We start from the raw sequence: 22,759 nt of genomic DNA, 5'->3' as shown, positions 1-22,759 counted from the left end.
CATCTGCTTCTAAATCAGGTGACAGTGCAGACTCCTGGCCCTTGACCAGAAGCTGTCACTCATCCATCCATCCATCCACAGAGCTCAAGAATTACAGCTCTAACAGGATGCAGAAGATTCTGGACCTGGTCATTTTCAAAACACATTGCAGGAATCCTACCTGTGCGTGGCCAGAGTGTTGATAAGCGCTTGCAATCCCAGCCCTTGGGAACGAGAGGCAGGAGGATCAGGAGTTGAAGATGACCTCAGTCACATAGTGAGTTCAAGGCCAGCCTGAGCTAATGGATACCCATTTCTGAAACAAACAACAAAAACAAATACTAGGGAGCAATTCTAGAGCAGGTCAGGGATAAAGGAAGGCGTGCGGAGGACTTCTGAGTTCTCTTTACTCTTTGCAAAGAGGCAGTCGGTGGCAGGATGAGAGAACGAGGTATTGCAGGTGACAGTGCAGCCACACATGTGAGTTCATTCGGAGCAACACCTTCTAGAAACAAGTAATGAGTGGAGATGAAGAACGTGCTTTGTCCCTTTGAGATGAAAAGAGTCCTGGGGTGCTTAAGTGACAGCGACCGCTGCTGTGTGACTTGGAAAGAAGCAGGACAAAATCCCTCGCTTCAGCAACGGGACGGGTACATGTCTTAATGCCACCAACTCAGTTCCTGGTACAGAATATCCAATACCGGAGTCACTTGTGCTGAGGACGATGAACAAGTCCCCATGACTGAGTTTCCAGAGCATCTGCTTCTGAATCAGTGCTTTCCCAGTCACCGACGGCCACCATCAATGTCGCTCCTTCAAGGCCTTTGGATACACGCGGACTTTAATTGATTTATAGAACATGGCATCGTGACTTGCCAACAAATTAGCAAGGGTTAGATTATCAGCTCCTGGGGCTGACTGTAAGGCAGACCGTTAAAAACCTTTAGGTACTTCCTCCGTCTGCAGAAGGTTGGCCCCAGAAGTAGGAGGTGAGTCCTAGTCAGAGCTGTGGCTGAATCTGACCACTGGTGATTTGAGTTGCCTTCAGGGTTTAACATTCAGTATTCAGATTCCCTTCCCTTTCCTCCCTCCCTCCCTCCCTCCCTCCCTCCCTCTCTCCCTCCCTCTCTCCCTCCTGTGCTGAAGATCACACTTAGAGCCTCTCAAATGTAGGTAAATGTTCTACCCCTTAGCCTCACACTCAGTGTTACATTTTGTGGTTGGGGATGTGGTTTGGTTGGTACAGTCTTTGCCTTGAATTCACAAAGCCCTATTTAATCCCCGGCATTACAAAAATAAACAAATAATTAAAAAAAGACTTTGCATTAGGAGCAAACATTCAAAACCAGATGTTTAATACAGAAAGTTGCTTTACTTCTTTCAAAAAAAAATGCAAACTGTTAAGCACTATGTTCTGCTGTTCGTGAGTGGCTGGAATGGTCACAGAGCCCACATCTCCAGTCAGCCAGTCACTCCTCAGACAGCACTCATGCTGTATCCATGTGACATGTGTCAACTTGCAGGATTTGAGTGTAAAATCCTTCACTGAAGGGTTTAACTTTGACACATCACTTCAGAGAAAGTGCCCAAGACCAAATCCGGAGTCCAGAAGTCAACGGCTCGACTGTGGGATGATGTGCTTTCCATCAAGGGGAGTGGGTAAATGAGGAGCAGGGTGAGGAACATTCCTATTCATTCAGCATTTCCTGGTGCCACATTCCGGGCTAAGTTCCTCCCTCTTGTCATCTCATTCAATTACAGTGAGACCTGTGGCCTGGGCAAGGGCTAATCAGCCTTATTTCTTTGAGGAGATCAAGGTGCAGAGAGGAAAATTAGAGGGTCAGAGAGCCAGCAGCTGGCAAGCACAGAGAAGGTCCAGCGACCCTATCAGAGGCATCGGGTCTTGCGAGGGGGCAGGTGGGCTGGAGACTCTCCCTTGAAGTGTGTCTGTATGAGCAGGTCTGTCTAGAAGTTTGTAGGACAAGTGACAGAACAGAGAACCTACTACTCTGTTGTTCTGTTTATTACTGCCACATAGGATGGGGCATCCAGTGTTTGTTAAGACATTTGATTTCCAAAGCAACCAGATGTTCACGTCCTTAAGCAAAAGTCATTGGTGTGTGTGTGTGTGTGTGTGTGTGTGTGTGTGTGTGTGTGTGTGTATGCAAGCATGTGGGCACATGCACATTGGGCATCATATCCAGGGTCTTGTGTGTGCTAAGACACTGCTCTACCTCTGAACTACATGCCCAGCTCTACTGATTTTTGAAACTCCACAAGAAAAAATATAATTTTGTTAGAAGTGGGTTTGGTCCACAGTGTCTGAATTCCATGAGTTCATTGGTCAGTGTAGCACAGTGGCTGCAGTTACAGAGTCTAGATCTAAGCTTTGAGTTAGAACCCCAGCTCAGTCACCTTTTAGCTATGTGACTCTGGACACATTACTTTGATTTCCATGCCTTATAGGTTTGTCACTTGTCAGCTGGTAATGACCACAACCTTGTTGTCATGAGGACTGAATGGGTAGTTGTTAAAAAGAATCAGCAGAGCTCCATCAGGACTCATGACTGACCAAGAAGACTGAAAAATTCTGTTTGACCCAAACTGTCCTTTCTTAGGTTGTCTCTATTGATTCTGTGTGTGGGCAGGTGCACGTAGGAATATTTGGGGTTGTTATGAGCTGTCATAGGAACCTCAAACACTTCATCCCCAAGCCCCCCAAATATCCGCTCTATGAGCACAAAGAGATTGCAGCTTCCATAACAGAATGCTAATTAGATGAGTTGCTGAACTATCCACACACCATGTACACCAAATCTTAGCCACTGGCACTTAAAGGTTTGGCTTCCTTGGTTGAAGGACTCATCACCTGCAATTAAAAGTAATTGAGGTTTGGGCACCTGTGCTTGAGGACTGGTTACAGAGAGACTGTTAACAACTGCAAATACTTGCTGTGGATGGGAATGAACACACCTACCACGTTCATTTAGGGCTGAAGGCTTGCTACCGATCCAAAGTCCTTCACTCTGGCATGGCAGTGTTCTGCATATGGTTATGTCGCTTTTGATACCAGAGTCTGCTATGAAACACCAGCTCCCAGGGAGGGAGGGGAACCCTGTGCACCCTGAGCAATGTCTGCACCCAGATCACAGGTCCTAAGAGCTGTTGTACAGGATACTGCACAGACAGCTCCTTTATTCACTTAGTAAGAGCAGTGTGATTCCCAGAAGACCCAGTTTTCTTTGGCGGATCTGTGAAGGACTCTCTTTCTAGGACCAGCCATTTTCCCAAGATGCAGAAAGGTTTATCCAGGGCTAATGCTGGAAGAGAGGTGGGGTGGGAGAGTGGGCTAAACTTAACCAAGTTGCAGATCTCTAACCAGTGCCCAAGATGGGTGGAGCCCTTGGTTCTTTCCAGACACATCACCTGCTCATCAGTATCCAACCTGTCTTTCTTCTTCCCCAACCCTGGAGTTGAGTAACAAGAAGCCCAACAAGGTGACCAGAGACCTGGGACAATCCTACTTCTCCTTTCTGTTGCCTGGCAACTCTGCTGCTGGGTTTACCTCAGTGACTAGACCTATCTCTCCCCAACGGAAGATATTTTCAAAGAACCATCAGACTTGACCATCTGAACCAATCTCAATGATTATCTGTGATTTTTCAAGTATACCCTACACCCATGCTCTTTGTTCAACAAAAATCTCATGTTGACCTCTAATGTCTAATCATGGCAAAAATGACTGTCATGTGTGAGTTTTTGAAGCGTTAAAACCAAAACTTGCAATTTTTTGACCTATGTCAACAGTTTAACATAAAAGGAAACTGAGCCAAGAGGGTCCACAACAAATAAAGGACAGCATTAGTACCAGGACCTTTAAACAACATGAGAGTCTCAGTCCTGGAAGTCAGAGTTCCCATGTGAAGTTCAGTGGGCTAGCACCAAGGGGTGGGCAGCACCGTGTTCCTTCTGGAGGTTCTTGGGGACAATCCCTTGCAGACAGGGCTGTCTAAGATCCAGGCTGTCCTCATCCTGAGCATTGGGGCCTTTTCTCTCTTCTGGAAATGCCTTTTCTCATCTAAACATCTTTTCCATTACATTGACCCACATCAACAATCCTGGATAATATATATTCATTTCAAGATCCTGAATTTAATCCCATCTACAAAGTCTCACTTACCCAGGGATCAGGATGTGGATAGTTTTGAGGTGTGTGTGTGTGTGTGTGTGTGTGTGTGTGTGTGTGTGTGTGTATGTGTGTGTGTGTGTGTGTCTTATTCACTCTGACACAGGCTGCACTAGACTTAGTACTCCCATTTTCTTCTAGTACTTTATTTTATTATTTATTTATTTTTGAGATAGGGTTTCTCAGTGTAGCCCTGTCTGCCCTGGAACTCACTCTGTAGACCAGGCTGGCCTTGAAATCATAGAGATCTATCTGCCTCTGCCTCCTGAGTGCTGGATTAAAGGTATGTGCCACCACCACCAGGCATTTTCTATGCTTCAGTGGTGACAGGAAAAAGGACTGGGTGGATGAGGAAACAGGCTGTCTTTTCCTCTGACCCACCTCAAGTCATAGGTCTGGATGGGACATCTGCCCTGAAAGAAATGAGAGGGGGCATGATAAAATTGTTTTTAAAAATTAGGGCTGTCTTGGGGCCAGGGTTCTGTAGATATGACCTTCTTTGTATTATATTCATCTGAGAAGGGAATATTCAGTCATTAGATGTAATAAACTGGGCCAAATTAATTCACTGGGAATGGGATAAAAGCAGAAAAGCCTGACTATTCTCCATAAGATCACCAGGAGTGTAAACTATTTCCAGTTGCCACATAGAAGCTGGTGCAAAGAAAGAGTTGTGTAATAGGCTTCTCACGTGGCTGCAGGAGTCAGGGTTTGGATGCAAGCATGGCTCTCACCTGTCATGCGCCCATCTCAGTGGGAACAATGACATCCCTGTCCTGGTGGGTTCTTTAGATCACTAGTCATCACTGAGAGACAGATTTCAATGCCAGTGACTCCAACTGGGTCTAGTCCTGGCTCTGCTGATGATTCACTCTGAGCATGCCCAGGCTCCAGGAATGTTAGGCACTTGCTCTACTCCTGAGCAAATCTCCCAGCTCCTAAGATGCCTGTTTTAACTGTTTGAAAAACGGAATATATATAACTATATAACTATATATATAACTTATATAATATATAAGCTGTTTATATAGAATATAAATATTGCATATATATATATATATATATATATATGCTACAGCAAAGGGCTGTGAAAACATGAAGGGATATATGGGTACTTTGGAAGAACCTATTCTGGGGTTCTGCAATGGAAAGATGGATGAGTGGGAGTTTTTAGAGCATTGAATGCACTCTTGCTTGATACTGATGGCTGCTGCACATCTGTCCACACCCCCAGAATGCACAGCATCTAGTGAACCTCACTAGAAACAGTGCTCTGAGTAACCAAGTCTGCAATCACTGTGTGTATTCGAGGCTGTGACAGCTGCAAGGATTGAGAAATTCTCCACACATTCCGCTGTCTTTACATGGACCTAAGGGTGCTCTCAAGAATGGCAGAGTCCCCACCAGGCGAGGTGGTGCACGCCTTTAATCCCAGTACTTGGGAGGCAGAGGCAGGCGGATCTCTGAGTTCAAGGTTTGCCTGATCTACAAAGAGAGAATTCCAGGGCAGCCAGGGCTCCACAAAGAAACCCTGTCTCAAAAAAACCAAATAAATACATAAAAATAATAAAAAGGAATGAGGGATGGGTGGAGGAGTAAAATAAGAACTACATAGTCTATTAACAAAATAAACAATAAATTAATAAAATAATAAATAAATACATAAAATAAAGATAGCTTTGGCGCTATCTTGGTGGTCTTTTTAGAAACCCTTGCTGTTGGGGACCAATTCCGGACAGCTGTGTCTTGAACTTTGTGTGACCTTCCTTGCTTTAACAAACCTTACGAAAGCAGGAAGTTCCTGGCCTAACCTCGAGCTGTACAACTTCCTGGAGTATGTGCTAATCAGCCAGCCGCAGGGGCCTGGGACCAAAGCGACCTCACCCTCCCTTAGGAATTTTTCATCCTTGCTTCCCCTGCTTCCCCTCCCTGCCAGAAGCCCTGCTTATAAGCTTCAATTCCCAGTCAATAAACTGAGACCTTGACGCAATTCAGACTGACTCCGTCTTTCTTTACGCGCCTGGTCTCCTTTCCCTCTCCCCCCTTTTGGTTTACAGGTGGACCCTCCTCGAGAACCTCAAATAACCTGGCCCGCGGGACGGGTCAAGTGGCGCCCACACGTGGGGCTCGAGGCACGGCGACCCACCGGACGACAGCCGAGATAGAGGTCCGGACAAAATTCGGGTAGAGGCGCCTGGACAGCATCACTCGTGCACCGCGGGCGACCTTGAGGTAAGACTTGTCGTCCCATAACCATGGGCAAAGTTCTCTCTAAAGAAGCTCTCTTCATAAAGGAAATGAAGGACAATCTTAGGGAGAGGGGAATAAGAGTAAAAAAGAAAGACTTAATAGAATTTTTTTGTTTCGTGGAGGAGAAATGTCCTTGGTTGGTCATCAATGGCCCAGGCATTCATCCTCTGACATGGAACAAAGTTGGAAAGGACATCAATAGCATGATTAAAGGTGGGGAAAACATCCCCGATGCATTTTTTAGTTTCTATGGAGTAATAAGAGATATCCTAAAAGATTCAGAAAAGGATGAGAGGGTGTCACATTTACTGGCACTCGCAGAGGATCTATTAAATGATGTGTCCTATCCAGAAGAAAAAAAGGGTGAAATAGCTTCAAATAAGGCAGGTCAAGAGAATAAGGAAATTAGCGTCGTAGCCAACACGGACAGACAGGGCAGAACCGATGGCAAAGATGAAAGTAAAAATGGTCTCGTCAATGAGGCAACAGGGGAGGCTGGCTCCCGTACTCCTTCTTTAATAGATGAGCCCGTGTTAGAAAAGGACTTGGACCCCCCCTTAATCAGACCTCCTCCCCCAGTTAGGTCTCTGTATCCTGTTATCCACAGACATAGGGGTGATGATTGGCTGGACCCTGCCTTGGAGGCCAGCTTAGAGGAGGAGGCAGCCCGCTATGACAGGGAGAAATATGATCCACCTAGGTCTCAGGCTCCAACGACCCTTTCGAGGCACCTCCCGGCTGCCGGGAGACCAAATGTTTTACGATGGTACTTCCCGCCCCCCTATGCTCCTTCCCCACCAGAATTTGCGCCTTCTGCCCCATTAGGCTCTCCTTCCCTATTACCCGGGCTCCAGGATTTGCTTGCCACTAAGGAATCCCTCTTAGGCCAAATCGATAGCCTGAAGGAGGTCCTCTCATTAAAGAAGGAACTCAAAGAACTCACTCAGCAGATCCAAACCTTGCAGGCCGATCTCACTGAAATATCCTTAACCCCCAAGATAGGCTCAAAGAAACGGAGCATACAAAGGCGGGCGCCCGCAGTGTCCCTCTCCTTCCCTGTGATGACCCTCTCGGCTGATCAGCCTCGGGAAACAGGGGAGATAGAACAGACAGAAGGAATGGAGGAAGCAGAGGGGCAGCCAGACTCGTCCCAAGACCATGGGAGTGGGGACATGGAAGAGGATGCGGCCTCAGGTTCTGAGGAGGAAGCCGAGGGCCCCCTGGACGAACCGGCCGGTGGCGGGGAGGAAACAGGGAATGAACCAGGGGAACGCAATGGCCGTGGCTCTCAGGGCTCTCGTATTTTTAAAAAATTAAAGCTTAAACATTTGAAGGACCTACATTCGGCTGTTAAAAATTATGGTATTAATGCCCCGTTTACAATTTCTGTCCTGGAAGGACTTGGGCAAGGAGGCAGTCTCCTCCCCCAGGAATGGAATAAAATTGTCCAATCGGTCTTGACTCGCAGTCAGTTTTTGACCTGGAAGGCCGAATTCATAGACAGAGCCGAAACACAGGCTGCTTTAAACAAACGAAGCCCGCAGATGGCTTCCTGGTCCGTAGATAAATTGACAGGGCGAGGCAATTTTGCCGCGGAAAATAAACAAAGGGGTTTGCCAGTGGGACTCTTGGCACAAACCTCCCAGGCAGCCCTAGCGGCTTGGCGGGCCGTCCCATCCATGGGGTCGGCCAGCACTTCACTGTCAAAGATAATACAGGGAGCCAATGAGCCTTACGCTCAATTTGTGGCCAGATTACTAGAGGCCGCTGAGCGGATTTTGGGGGAGGATGGTACCGAAAACATTATGGTCAAACAACTGGCCTTGGAAAATGCCAATGCAGCCTGCAGGGCCGCCTTAAGAGGCAAAGCTAAAACAATGGATCTTAATGGTATGATCAAGCTGTGTAGTGAAGTAGACTCCTTTGAGCACAAGATTTCAAAGTCCATTAGTCTTGCCATAGGTGCAGTTCTTCAGCCCATGGCTGGCAGATCAGGAGGAGCTAGAAATTGTTTTAGATGTGGAGCTCCAGGGCACTTCGCTCGTAATTGTCCCACTGGCCCCGATCCTGGGACTCCTTCCCCCAGCCCTGATCCCAGCGATCCAGTCCCAGGATTATGCCCCCGGTGCAAGCGGGGACGACACTGGGCAAGAGACTGTCGCTCCAGATATGATAGTGCTGGCCAACCCTTGACTGCGGTCCCGGGAAACGGGCTGAGGGCCCCGGTCCGGGGCCCTCCTCCGCAGCGGTCATCTCCGCTCCAGTCAGGGACCAACAACTCATTTACCAGCCGTCAGCAACAGGGGACTACACGTCCCCAGGGCAGTCTAGCCCACCTTGCTCAAGCCTATCTAGAGCCACCCCAGGCAGTGCCGGACTGGACCTCTGTTCCTCCGCCACCCGGATTGTAACTCCAGAGGAAGGAACAGTAGTGATAGAAACCGGGGTTTTTGGTCCTCCCCCACCCGGCATGTTCTTCCTTGTTATCGGCCGAGCTTCCAGTTCGATACAGGGGCTCACAATCACTCCATCCATAGTCGATGGTGACTACCATGGAGAAATAAAATTCCTGGCTTCAGCCTCTCGAGGCCCAGTCACTATCCCCATGGGTCAACGAATAGCTCAGGCCCTACCACTCCCATTAACCGGGAAATTTCAATATAAAAATCACTCCCGTGGCTCCTCCCATCCTGGCTCCTCTGATGTATTCTGGGTGCAGCAACTGACTGAAAGCCGACCCACTATAAAACTTTTGTTAGATGGGAAACCCTTCCTTGGTCTTCTGGATAGTGGTGCTGATGCTACTGTCATATCGAGAGGACACTGGCCCGCCACGTGGCCTTTGGAGCCCACAGCCACCCATTTGAAAGGGATAGGACAGACACAAAATACCCTTCAAAGTTCAAAAATATTACAATGGAAGGATCCTGAGGGGAATTCAGGGACCGTGAAACCTTTTGTAGTTGAGGGACTGCCAGTCAATTTGTGGGGCCGTGACATTATGACTCAGATGGGGGTCATCATGATGAGTCCCAATGACAAAGTGACCCAAATGATGTTAAAAACAGGCTTCTTACCAGGAAAAGGTCTGGGGAGGTGCGAGCAAGGACCCACGCAACCTATTATGCCCAAGCCAAAATTGGATAGGAGAGGACTAGGCGCGGGGTCTACGGACCTTTTTTCCTAAAGACCACTGCTCTTCCTGCACGCCACGCCGACAAAATAACATGGAAGTCAGATGACCCGGTGTGGATAGACCAGTGGTCCTTGCCTCAAGAGAAGGTCCAGGCTGCCCTTCAGTTAGTGCAGGAACAGTTAGACCAAGGGCACCTCGAACCCTCCACCTCCCCATGGAATACTCCTATCTTTGTCATTAAAAAAAGGACTGGTAAATGGAGATTATTACAGGATCTTAGAGAAGTTAACAAAACCATGATGCCCATGGGGGCGCTGCAACCAGGGCTACCCTCGCCTGTAGCCATCCCCAGAGGGTACGCCAAAATAGTTATTGATATTAAAGATTGCTTTTTTTCTATTCCCCTTCATACTGCTGATTGTAAAAGATTTGCCTTTTCTATTCCTATTACTAATCAGATTGGACCAAATCCACGCTTCCAGTGGAAGGTTCTGCCCCAAGGAATGGCCAATTCACCCACTCTTTGTCAGAAATATGTGGCCCAGTCTATTGACCCAATTAGAATGCAGTTTCCTGAGGCCTATATTATCCACTACATGGATGATTTGTTGATTGCTGCTGAGACAGTGGAAAGGACACATCTAGTAGCGCAAAGCTTGGTACGGGCCTTACAAGATAGAGGGTTTCATATTGCCCCGGAAAAAATTCAAATGCAATTTCCTTTTCTGTTCCTGGGGTTTGAACTTCACCCTGAGCTCCTCTATACTCAAAAGATTCAGATCAGAAGAGATACCCTGCTCTGCCTCAATGATTTTCAAAAGCTTTTGGGGGACATCCAATGGCTACGGCCTTACCTCAAAATGACAAAAGGGGACATACGTCCTCTCGAAGATATCCTTAAAGGAGATCCCGACCCCCTCTCTCCCCGACACCTCACTGCAGAAGCAGAAAGGGTACTTAATAAAGTAGAATTAGCCATCACCCGGCAACACATTGGGTTTTTCTCTCCTGCCTTACCCCTGCATTTAGTGATCTTCTCCACCGAGTTTGCCCCTACTGGCCTGTTGTGGCAAGAGTCTGTACCTTTGCTTTGGGTACACCTCCCGGTTGCTAAAAGGAAAGTCCTTCCTTTATATCCCCTGCTAGTGTGCCAACTGGTGATGTTGGGGATAAGAACCTCCACTAGATATTTTGGGAGAGAGCCTGATGTTACCATTATCCCATATGATAAAGAAAACCTGGAATGGCTGTCCACCCATCACCCGGAATGGGCTACGCTTGCTTGCTCCTATGCAGGAAAATTCGATACCCAGATGCCTAGTGATAAGTTGTTACAGTATTTTTCCTTTACCCCTTTTCTTTTTCTTAAAAATACGAAGCTGAAGCCAATCTCCAATGCCTGCACGGTGTTTATAGATGGGTCAAAGAATGGCCAGGCTGCCTATGTCTATAACCAGCAAAAAAGAGTCATGAAAACACCCTTTAACTCAGCCCAATTAGTGGAGCTTTACGCCGCCCTGGCAGTGTTTGAAGCATTTGAGGCACGTCCCCTTAACTTATATTCGGACAGCCGATATGTGGTGGGAGCTTTGCAAGTTTTAGAAATGGTGCCGGTGATCCAGCCCCACACTCCAACCTTCAAAATGTTTTCAAAGATACAAAAGCTGATCCGTCAGAGGTCGCTCCCCTTTTTTATTGGCCACATTCGTGCCCACACTGGCCTGCCCGGACCCCTAGCACTGGGGAATGAACTTGCGGACGCTGCTACACGGGCCCCCCTGATTTTGCTACTAGAACAAGACCCGATCGCAGCCGCCCGAGAGGCCCACCGATTACACCACCTTAATGCCCAGACCTTGAGACAAAGGTACTCACTCACTAGAGAACAGGCTAGGGAAATTGTCAAAAGCTGTAAAAATTGCCTGATATTTTTGCCCGAGCCCCATTATGGGGTAAATCCTAGGGGGCTTGTTCCAGGACAGATTTGGCAGATGGATGTCACCCATATCACTTCCTTTGGAAAATTAAAATATGTACATGTCACCATCGATACCTTCAGTGGGTTTATCAGCGCCTCCGCTCACAGCGGGGAGGCCACTAAGGATGTCATCAATCATATGCTACATGTCTTCACTGTGCTGGGACAGCCAAAATGCATAAAAACAGATAATGGCCCGGGGTACACCAGCAACAGGTTTAAACAATTCTGCTTGCAATTAGGGATAAAGCATGTTACTGGAATACCCTATAATCCACAGGGACAAGGCATTGTGGAACGGGCTCACCAAACCCTAAAAAATACCATTAATAAACTCAGCTCACAGGAAACCTTGTTCCCTATCAAGGGAAACCAAAAGACGTTACTTGCCCATGCCCTCTTTGTGCTAAACTTCTTAACTTTGGATGGCTCAGGAAAATCTGCAGCCGAACGGCACTGGCACCCTGAGACCAGCCAGGGACACGCCCAGGTCCTTTGGAAAGATCCCATCACTGGAAAATGGGGCGGCCCGGACCCAGTATTAATCTGGGGAAAAGGGTCTGCATGCATCTATGACTCCAAGGAAAATGGGGCCCGCTGGTTACCAGCAAGGTTAATTAAACCCTACTCTGCAGGAAATGCCCCACAGCAGTAAATAATAATTGTGGGTCCAGGGATTAGCCCTGAGACATGGATTCTTTCTTTTGCAGGTGCCTCCCACGGCCCGAGGAAGGAAAAGAACCATGAGTGCCCTCATCGCTCTTCCGGCGCGTCCCGGCATCAGGAAAACCCGTCTCTATGCTATTCCTTTTCTTTTAATTTTGCCTGCCATCTCTATGGCCCGGGCCAGTCCCCACGCTATTAAGAAACTCACTTGGCAGGTCATCTCACAAACTGGGGAAACGGTCTGGCAGACGGCTGCCAATCATGCCCCCTTTTCATGGTGGCCATCTCTTACCCCCGATTTCTGCCAGCTGGCTGCAGGGCTCGACTCTTGGGATATCCCCACCATAGAGTTGGGTGCCCTAAACGGGACCAAGATAAATAATTATTCTAACTGCAAAACCTTCCCTGGATCCAACAAGGGCCCCATTACTTGGACGAGCCCTTGTGGAACTTTCCATGGTACAAATCCTGCCACCATGACTGCCCCCGGGTGTGTTAGCCCCACCGCTCGGTGCAGGTTGGCCCAATCTGATTTTTATGTTTGCCCCAAAGACGGTAGAAGTCGGGCCGTGGCGGCCAGATGCGGGGGTTATGAGGAATTCTTTTGCGCTCAATGGGGCTGTGAGACCACCGGTGCAGCTTACTGGCACCCGTCCTCCTCCTGGGACCTTATTACAGTCACCAGGGGCTACTTAAAGCCCTCTGGCCGCCCCTGCTATTCTTCAGCGACATGGAAGCCCCAGGCCCCTGGGTTGTCGCTGCCCCTCAATATCACCTTTACCGCACAGGGCAAGTCCAATACTGGCTGGACTTCGGGAAAGACATGGGGACTTAGATGGCATCTTGATGGCAAGGATAAAGGAGTCAGCTTTAAGATACTACTGAAAATCGAACCCGTTAATGCTGTCTCCATTGGACCCAATCCGGTCCTCCCTGATTCTCAAAGCAAAATCTCGGCCCTAGGCAAAGGAGCGATCACACCAGGACCCACACCTGGTAGCGCTTCCACCCCCTCCCTGCATAGTACTTCCCCCGTCATTCTGCAAAGCACAGGCAACAGGTTATTCAGGTTAGTACAGGGAGCTTATATGGCCCTAAATGCCACAAGCCCAGATAAGACCTTGGACTGCTGGCTTTGCCTTACCTCCAGCCCTCCTTACTATGAGGGAATCGCCTTCCAGTCTGCTGCCAGCAACCTCACTTCCCCAAGCGGTAGATGTCAGACTAAGCCCCATAGACTGACACTCTCTGAGGTTTCTGGACAAGGTTCCTGTTTGGGCAAAGTCCCACCGACCCATAGGCATCTTTGTAATGAAACCTCGACACCCTATAAAGGAGGATATTATCTTGAGGCACCCAATGGGTCCTACTGGGCCTGCAACACCGGGTTAACCCCCTGTGTGTCTGCTCAGATATTTAATGGTTCCCATGAATTCTGTGTACTGGTTCAGTTGTGGCCTCGTGTCACCTATCATGAGGAAAGCTCGGTTATGGAATTCTTCGAGCAAAGGAGTAGATACACTCGAGAACCTGTGTCATTGACCATAGCCTTCTTGTTGGGTGTTGGAGGCATTGCTGCGGGAATTGGTACAGGGACCACCGCCCTTGTACAAAATAATCACTTGATGCAGTTACAGATGGCCATGACCACTGATCTGGAGGCAATAGAAAGATCTATTTCCGCCCTTGAGAAGTCACTTACCTCACTATCAGAAGTAGTGCTGCAAAATAGAAGGGGCCTGGATCTGTTGTTCCTGAGGGAAGGGGGCCTATGTGCCGCCTTGAAGGAAGAATGTTGCTTTTATGCTGACCATACTGGTATTGTCAGGGAATCGATGGAAAAATTAAGGGAAAGGCTGGCTCAAAGAAAAAGGGAGTTTGAAAATCAGCGCGGGTGGTTTGAAAATTGGCTGCAAGGGTCCCCCTGGCTCTCCACCCTGCTACCTACCATCCTAGCCCCCTTAATTGTTTTTCTCCTTCTCATTTCCTTTGGTCCCTGGGCTTTTCAGCGGTTGACTCGGTTTATCAAAAATCAGATTGATTCGGCCTTACCAGGACACGTCTCAATTCATTATCACCGAGTAGATTCCGAGGAGGCCGGCCAGGAGCCCCATCAAGGACTCAGATTCAGTGTCCTAAGGCCCTAACGACCCCACGGTCCTGCTAGAGGGTACTCAATGACGGGAATAGTACAGGGCCCACGCCGGAGACAACAGCATACAGAGGTCGCCCGAGACCGGCTCAACACGGCATGCTGCCGAGCGTGGGAAGCCCTCTGTATAGCCTAAGACAGGGGCTCTCTCGGACCCTAGCCACCCCGATCACATGGACTTGGTCCATTTTTGAGAAAAGAGGGGGAACTGTTGGGGACCAATTCCGGACAGCTGTGTCTTGAACTTTGTGTGACCTTCCTTGCTTTAACAAACCTTACGAAAGCAGGAAGTTCCTGGCCTAACCTCGAGCTGTACAACTTCCTGGAGTATGTGCTAATCAGCCAGCCGCAGGGGCCTGGGACCAAAGCGACCTCACCCTCCCTTAGGAATTTTTCATCCTTGCTTCCCCTGCTTCCCCTCCCTGCCAGAAGCCCTGCTTATAAGCTTCAATTCCCAGTCAATAAACTGAGACCTTGACGCAATTCAGACTGACTCCGTCTTTCTTTACGCGCCTGGTCTCCTTTCCCTCTCCCCCCTTTTGGTTTACAGGTGGACCCTCCTCGAGACCCTCAAATAACCTGGCCCGCGGGACGGGTCACCTTGCCACTGGCTGATGTCACAGCCTACCTTTAGGTCTTGGCTGGAACAGGGAGAGAAATACTTTTCCGGCTGATCGGAATCCATTGTTTCCTTCAAGACTTACTCAATCCAGCCTGCCGGACTGAGAGCTTTCCCCAGGCCTGCACTAACTGTCCCACACCCATCCTGGGAACCTTTGCCAGTCTTGCCAGGACCAGCTCTCTTGCCTGGAAACAGCTCTCAGGGCCCATTTCCATTTCTGTCTAAAGGAAAACCAAGTTCCCATTTATCAGACTGTGGTGACAATTAAACAAGATGATACAAGGACTTGGTGTAGACCGTAAAGAATCACACAAAGGAGAGGTGCACAGCTTCCTGGCTTGACCCTTCACTGGGTCTTTCTAAAATGTTTTACACAGCAGAAGACGAAGACTCAGAATGGTTAATAAACTTGTCCAAAGTACACAGAGAGCAAGCAGAAAAATCTAGAATTGGAAAAAAAAAATCCTCTTTTTTTCTACTGTAAAACTCCTCTTTTTAATCAGTACACTCAATCGACACCAACACGACTAAGGATCTGAGCATCAATAGCTCCCAGACTCTAAGTGTGAGGTCCACAGGAATACTCATCTCTTCTTAAGCCCTTTGCATTTCTCATTTAATCTAATAGTCTCCAGGCAGGGCTCAGGCCAACAGCAAAATTCTCATAAGACCCCTGGGTCCAAGTCTAAGGGGCCTGGAGGCCTTATGCTTCCTTGGCAAGGTGGAGAGCGGGAGACAGGACTCCATCCTAGATCTTTGTTTAAAATCCCTTGCTTCCTATGGACTTTGTGCTTAAGGGGGTTAAATATCTGAGGCAATTTTTTTTTAAATTGGCCCACAGAAAAATTGTCCTGGATAATAAATTTTAATGCTAGATCAAGAATAATGGTCTCCATTATCCTGAAAACCGCAAAGGCTTCTCTGGGCTTATTCTTGCTGCCTCGATTTCATTCTTTGCTTCTAAGACACAATCATGCTTTCCCAGTGAGGGCTTTGGCTGTTCTCTATACATCAGAGGCTCTGCTGAAAGTCACCCACCCTCCACTCACTGTTTGTTGTGCACCTACTATGTGGCAAGCAGAGACTCACTTGAAAGTCAGACTTGAGCTCTGTCTTTATATACCATGCAGGCCACTGGGGAAGGACAGTCATGGACACAACCATAACTTGGGACAAGGAATCTCAAGTCTCTCTTCAGTCACAGCCCCCTGGCCCCCGCCCAGGAGGGACAGGCACTGTTCCCATGGGTCAGCATCTGTGGAGGTGACTTGCACAAAGCCCACACGTCTGCTTCCAGTTGATAAACTGGTTGCTGTCACTGAAGTAAACCCTGGTAGCCTCTATGTCTGCTTTCCCCATCAGGTTCCCATAACTTTTAAATCTCCGTAGTGACCACTCTAGCTTTACTCTCTTCTGGAAAAGTCTGTCCTGCCCACTGACTCTGGAGCCATCTTTTTTCCATGACAATCTCACAAAGCTCCTTCTCTTAATGCCCTCATCACTTTGGCTTCCGGTGTTCAAGTCCCTCTCCCCAGCGACATATCTCTGACAAACACTGACTCTTCCACACACTGCTAGATGATTTTACACACAATTGTTCCTTGTGTTGGGACTACCCTGGTCCTGAGTGAACTCCTACTCATCCTTCAAAACCCAGCACATGCCACCTCTGGAGTAAAGACAGAATCAGACTGGTTTTCTGAGTCTCCACATCCTTTCCCTTACACCCAATGAAACTGATAGAGTTTCCTTTGTGTTGCTGTGATTAAAAAAAAACAAAAACAAAAACAACAACCAAAAAAACCAAAAACCAAAAAACAACCAAAGCCAATTTGAGGAGGGAAGGGTATATTTGGCTTACAGGTTACATCACTGAGGCAGGAACTAAGGAATGGACAGAGGCAGGAGCCATGAAGAAAGGCTGCTTACTGGCATATTTCCAGGCTAACATACAGCTATCTTTCTTTTATGGAGCCAAGGCACACCTGGTTAGGGATGGCACCATCCACAGTGGGCTGGACCCTCCTATACAAGAAAATGCCCCACAGGTATACCTACAGGCCAATCCAAGGGAGGCAATTCCTCCATGGAGGTTTCCCATTTCATAGTTGTGTCAGGTTGACAATGGAAACTAATGACGACAGAGCCCTTGACCATGGCCCACACATGCTAGTCCGTAAGTCCATCCTCTTGTCAAGCTCTGAACCCTTTAAGTACAAGGATGGTCTTATTCCTCTTGTAACATTATTTTTGCATGAAACATTGGAACATTTGCACAGGGATTCTGGTAGGTAATATCCACCAGCACTGTCAGTGGGACAATGGACCTATTTGTACCTTTGATGGTTTCGATCAACCTTATCCTCTGGCCATGAACCACCGGGACACTGTGAACATCTCGGTGATGGAGACAGGCAGACTGTGTCTATACAGGCTGGTTCTGTGAGACGTGCAGAAGCAAGTTGACATATGAGCAACCTAGTGTCAGGGGTTGATAAGTGCTCCGAAGAAACATACTGGGTAATGGGATAAATATGGAGGGCAGCAGGGGTGGGGAGCTGCCTTGGGTGGGGAGCTGCCTTAGGTGGGTCTGGGAAGGCGGCTTTGGGCTGAACTGGAAGGATCAGGAGTGGATGTGCAACAGCCCCAGAGCACAGCATCCTGTGCAATTAGAACAGCAAAGAGCAACGGTTTGGAGGCAGGATGGTGCTGTGGTGACCAAGGGATGGAAATGGACTGGGAGGGTTGCGTGAGTTGAGCTGAGGGACACAGATCGTGCAGAGCTTTGGGTTGGGGGGGGGATCAGGGGTACAGGTGCTGGCCCAGGAACAGTGACAGAATGATCTGCCAGCAAAGATGTCCCCCCAAATGGGGGCTAGTGTCCCTCCCTGCTCCTCCCTCACCCTCTTGTGGGGTGGAGACAGCTCTCATTAATCTCCGCTGTAGCACAGCCTAACTAGAGAACACAAAGACTGCCTGCTTGGCTTTGTTTTCAAGCCGTCAATTCCAAATTCTGCTAGCTGGCAGAGACAGGGGCTATTGATTTTCCCTTCTGGAATGCGTGTCCTACAGAGTCCTCGCCAATAGAAACTGAAACACGGAGGAAAACATGACTGCTGAGAAAGACAGGACCAGGGGGACATTTCTTTTTAAAACAGTTTGTAGGGGGGCTGAGTCTTCCCACTTACTGCTGGATAGCGGCTTGTCATCTCTGTCTCCAGTTCGTCTCTTCCTACCTTGGCTCTGTGTCTGTCTGATTTCTCTGGCCTTCCTGCTGCATCTTCATTTAGAACCTAGCATAAGTGCTTGCACACAGTAGGTATTTAATACTAGCCCAGGAAATGTGGTCTTTCCTCCAGATCAGTTTGTCTGTTTGCTTCCCAGCTCAGCACCTCCTCTTCTTCCAGGCTGTGGAGAATGGGACTAGACCATACATACATACAGCCTGCAGGGGCTGCATGGAGTGGAGTCCCCGAGACTAATGACTACCTTCTCTAGAGGACCAGGTGAGGGACTTCCCTCTGCCGATGGGGGAGGGGCAGGGTACCAAGTCCCTCAGTGCAGTCACTGGCATGCCAGTGACTGCCCAGTTCCATAGGGTTTAGACACTGCTGCCTTTGTTTTGAAAACGACGACGAAAGTCACATGCTTTCCTCCCTGCCTGGTGTCCTCTGGAGTAGTGTATCTGGCTACTCTGCATTCTTCCTGTTGCTAGGCTGGTTGCAAGGGGAAGACCAAGGGTAGATCCTGTCTGGAGTTCAAGGATAGCTAGCCAGAGTACTAATTGTAGTCCGGCTGCAAAGTCTTAACCCTAATTTTGTCTGCCAGCTGTTACTAAATCGCACACGTTGATGGGAAGTTAGTTGTGTTATCTGGAAAAACGGGGTTGCCACAAGTTCTTTCACTTTGAAAGGCACACGAGGGCAAGCAAAGGGAATTCATCTCGACATTCCAGAACTCTCTTCTAAAAATCCCAGCCGGTCTTTGATTATTTTTCTCCTCATATTGCAGCATATAGCGCCACGGATAGGTCCAATCAGTCGTCATTTCACATATCATTTGGTTTGAAGCTTGTACTGAGCTCCAACAGTTCGTCTTTGGGTCACATGTGACACAAGGTAACAGATCAACAGCAGTGTACTTCCCAAGCCACACGCGGAGGGTCCAGAGCTTGTTCTTCAACAGTCTGCAGCCAAGGCTGTTCCTCCCTGAGCCTGAAATGTGGCTATTGATGATTCACAAGGCCAACAAGCTCCATGTGGGTGATCCAGGTGTAGGAGAAGTGTGCTTCTTTCATGGGTCTTCTGCAAACTTCACTTTTCAAGAGTGCCTCCTGTTGCCCATGGGCTGGTGCTCCCTTCCCTTCCCCCTCCTCAGAGTGGTGATGGGAACAGAACAGTGGCCTGGCACATGCAAATCATGCACTCTACCACTGAGGTGCACCCTCAGCCCCCAGGTGCATATTTAAATGCTCCACCTCACTATTACCTCTGCCCAGATGCCAATCCCCCATGAACTTGCAGTCAGCTCCCGTCCTGCACCTCCAATTACCCACTTGGCATTTTCTCTTGGGATTATAGAATCCTTTGATCTACCTCCCTCATATTAAAATCAAGAAAGTCCAGGGAGGTAGTGTGGCTTTGCCAAATTCCCTCAATCAGAAAGAACGAGACAGGATGGCAGACGCCTCCATTTTCTAGCACACCAGTGTTCTGTTTACACTGTCCATGGAGGAAGACAGGACATCCCTGCACACCCAACACGGTGACTGCCCAAGTCCTGATCCTCCAAGCCTGGCTCTGCCTCCTGAGTTTCCGGTCTCTATGAAACAGAAGCTCTGAGAAGGCAGAGCTCACAGATCTAAACCCGTGACTCTCTGCTGCTTGCCCCAAAATGGCATTTATCAGGAGCTCACACTTTATCTTTTTTTTTTCACATTTTATCTTGACATACGCATGGGTAAATGATTATGAGAACTGGCTATTACTGTAGTGTCCGAGCCTGGATTTCCTCAATTCACACTCTTTCTCCGGCCCCTAAGGACACACCAAACACCAAGTTCTACTGGTGTGGTCCCTCCTGGTTTCTCCTTTTAGTTTCTCATCTCTTTCCTTCCCTCCCGAGCTCCAGCCCTAATCGTGGACTGGAGAGAACTTCATCTCTTACCCCCAGCATTTCCTTCTTGCATGCTTTCCTATCCATAGTCATTCAGGATAAAAGCCTCATGAGGTGTCTCCTTATCTGCCCCTCGACACATCCCCTTCTCCAGTTTCACCCTATACTTTGTTTGCCCTGCCTGCCTAGTTTACTCTGTGAATTCTGAGCATCGCTTAGGCCCAGACAAATACAGCCTGCGCCACTATGACAACCACAAAGGAGTGTAGCAGCCACAGCAGGTAGAACGCTGGAAACACCATCATGCGTCAAGCACTGCACAGAGTTATTCATACGCATTATTTTATTAACCTTCACAAAACCCCTAGGAGGTAAGACCAATTATTAGCCTCATGTTACAGTAGTAGAAACTCACGCTCAGAGGTGTCAGGGCATTTACCAAAGGTCACAGGCCCAGTACCAAAACAGATGGAATTCATACATAATTCTATCAGACAACCAAGCCATGCTCTTAACCTCTAGGCTGGTGTTGCCTAAAACTGTTTTCTTCCTCCCACAGCCCCTCACGCTGCTCAGCCACTCATGTGCAAGTTTTCACGTTATCAGCATTTCACTGAGCATCCTCTTCAGGACACATCTTCCCTGGTCATGTGGGAAGCCACGAGAGAACAGGAATTACATTTCTGGGCCCTTACAGGTTTTGCCCCATGTGTACATTGCTAACTGAACAGGAGAGTGAAGGACTCCATCCTCCGTTAGCTTTCTTTTCTTTTCTTTCTTTTTAAAAACTCTTCCTTTAGGTGACGAGTCTGTTTCCCTCCCAGGACCACAGGGAGGTAAAGACTGAAACCCAAAGAGAGGAAAAGTCCAGTGTTCAGGTCCCGAGTCTTATAGCCAGGTAGAGCATCCCTAATCTGAACCTTTTTGCATGTCCGTAGCACATGGCAGATGAAAATTACACACTGGAAAATGGTTTTATGCACAAAATTCAAAACAAAACAAAAACCCCTACCTACTGTACGTAAATGACCTTCAGGCAGTCCATGTGGAGTATATATGAAACCCAGATGAGATTCTGTGTTTGGACTTGCGTCCTGTTTCTACCATGTCTCTTATACAAACATTTCAAAACCCACAAAATCTGAAACTCCAAACACTTCTGGCCCCAAGCCTTTCAGATAAAGGACGCTGGTTCTGTATTTGCATATGCTCCTTCTAGGAGACAGGCCTGGCAGCATTTACTGGACTGACTTGGGGAATTCTGAAGCTTTGACTCCTGAGGCCTTTGTATGGTTACAGATATTCCAAGGGAAAGGTAAAGTTCCCCGAGCTCCTCCACTAGGAACCACTGTGGGACTGAATTACTTTCCTGAGAATGATAAATGCAGTTGACAATTACACAGCCCTGTTTATACATGACTACAGTATGTCTGTTAACTGATCCATGTAAAATTACCACCACGGGACCACACAGATCATTCTGTATATGGAAAAAAAAATGTTAACTTGGGGCTCAGTCATCGGGAAGCTGATGGACATCGGGTTAGTCATTCTCTCTCTCTGGACCTCTGTTTTTCACTTGTCCTGACATTCTGGGATATTAATTAAGACGATGGGTTGGTCGGAGTTCATGGCAGTCCTAAGTTTTTAGAATCCAAGAAACAAAATACTGGAAAAGCTGGCGAGGGTGCCACCCCTGGGTAAGAACCAGGGCTTTGCTCTTGTACTCCGCTGCTTACTGACATCTCCAGCCCAGGAGCTCTGCCTTACTTACGTAAGGCCTACCTGTCTACAGAACAGAGCACTCACGTGCTCTGGCTGCACCTCTGCCCCATACTCTTTCCTGTCCCCAGAGGAAGGAGCAGGCAGCCTCCTTGTCCCAGAGGCCCTGGCAAAGTCATCTCTACCTCCCAGTGCCTCACCTTTCAAAGATGTCCATGCCCTCTGTGTGCTCTGCATGCTAGACACCAATGGTCTCACAAGGCCCCAGCCCCCAGGGTGGGAGGCGGGGGAGGCAGATGGCCTGCATCTGGAAGCCATCACTAGCTCCCTGGCTATGTTCACAAACTAAAACCCCCCATTTGTCACAGGGGAAAGTGACAGTTGTAGGTTTTTTTCCTCCCCTTTTAGTCTCTTACAAGACCGCTTAAATGGAATTGAAGCTAATGAAGGAGCCTGGTTTGCAGGCATGCTTGCTCAGCCCGGTATTGCTGTACCCGTCTCCAAAACTGCTCTGAACCCACAGAATGGCTTTTGCAGGTAGAGACTCAGAAAGCACAAACCTTCTAAAGGCAGGGGCCAGGGAACTGTGGAGTCACATAGGAACCCATCACAGTTATTAGGCAAGTTCAAATCCGGAGTGTTGGGACAAGTCTGCCTCTGGACTGCGGTGACCGTGCATGGAGGTGCCCATGGTAAAAGTGTGCAGAGCTGTGCACACTTGCTCTGGCTCTGTGCAAAGGAAACTAAAGTCTGAAGACTCAGGTTCATGGACTACACTGAAGTCAACTCGCTGTGTTGCTATGGGACTAGGGTTAAGTAGAATGTTACCACTAGGGAACTGGTACAGGGACCTGTCTATGATTTCTTGACATCTTGTCAATCAATAATGATTTTAAAATAAAACGTGAAGAGCCAACAAACAAAAAGTCTAGTGCAGTGGGAATGGACTTGGA

At 48.2% G+C, this 22,759-nt stretch overlaps 1 protein-coding gene across 1 annotated transcript in view; it reads right to left on the bottom strand.

Annotated features, from left to right (window-relative positions):
* Positions 1–22,759, bottom strand: part of LOC131916537 (slit homolog 3 protein-like) — a 562,664-nt gene that overhangs the window by 139,993 nt on the left and 399,912 nt on the right. The gene's annotated exons all lie outside the window — the stretch shown is intronic.

Source organism: Peromyscus eremicus, chromosome 8a (genome assembly GCF_949786415.1).
Source record: "Peromyscus eremicus chromosome 8a, PerEre_H2_v1, whole genome shotgun sequence".
In the NCBI taxonomy this organism is placed as follows: domain Eukaryota; kingdom Metazoa; phylum Chordata; class Mammalia; order Rodentia; family Cricetidae; genus Peromyscus; species Peromyscus eremicus.
Note: the sequence above shows the minus strand (reverse complement) of the source record. Positions and strands in the feature narration are given on the sequence as shown.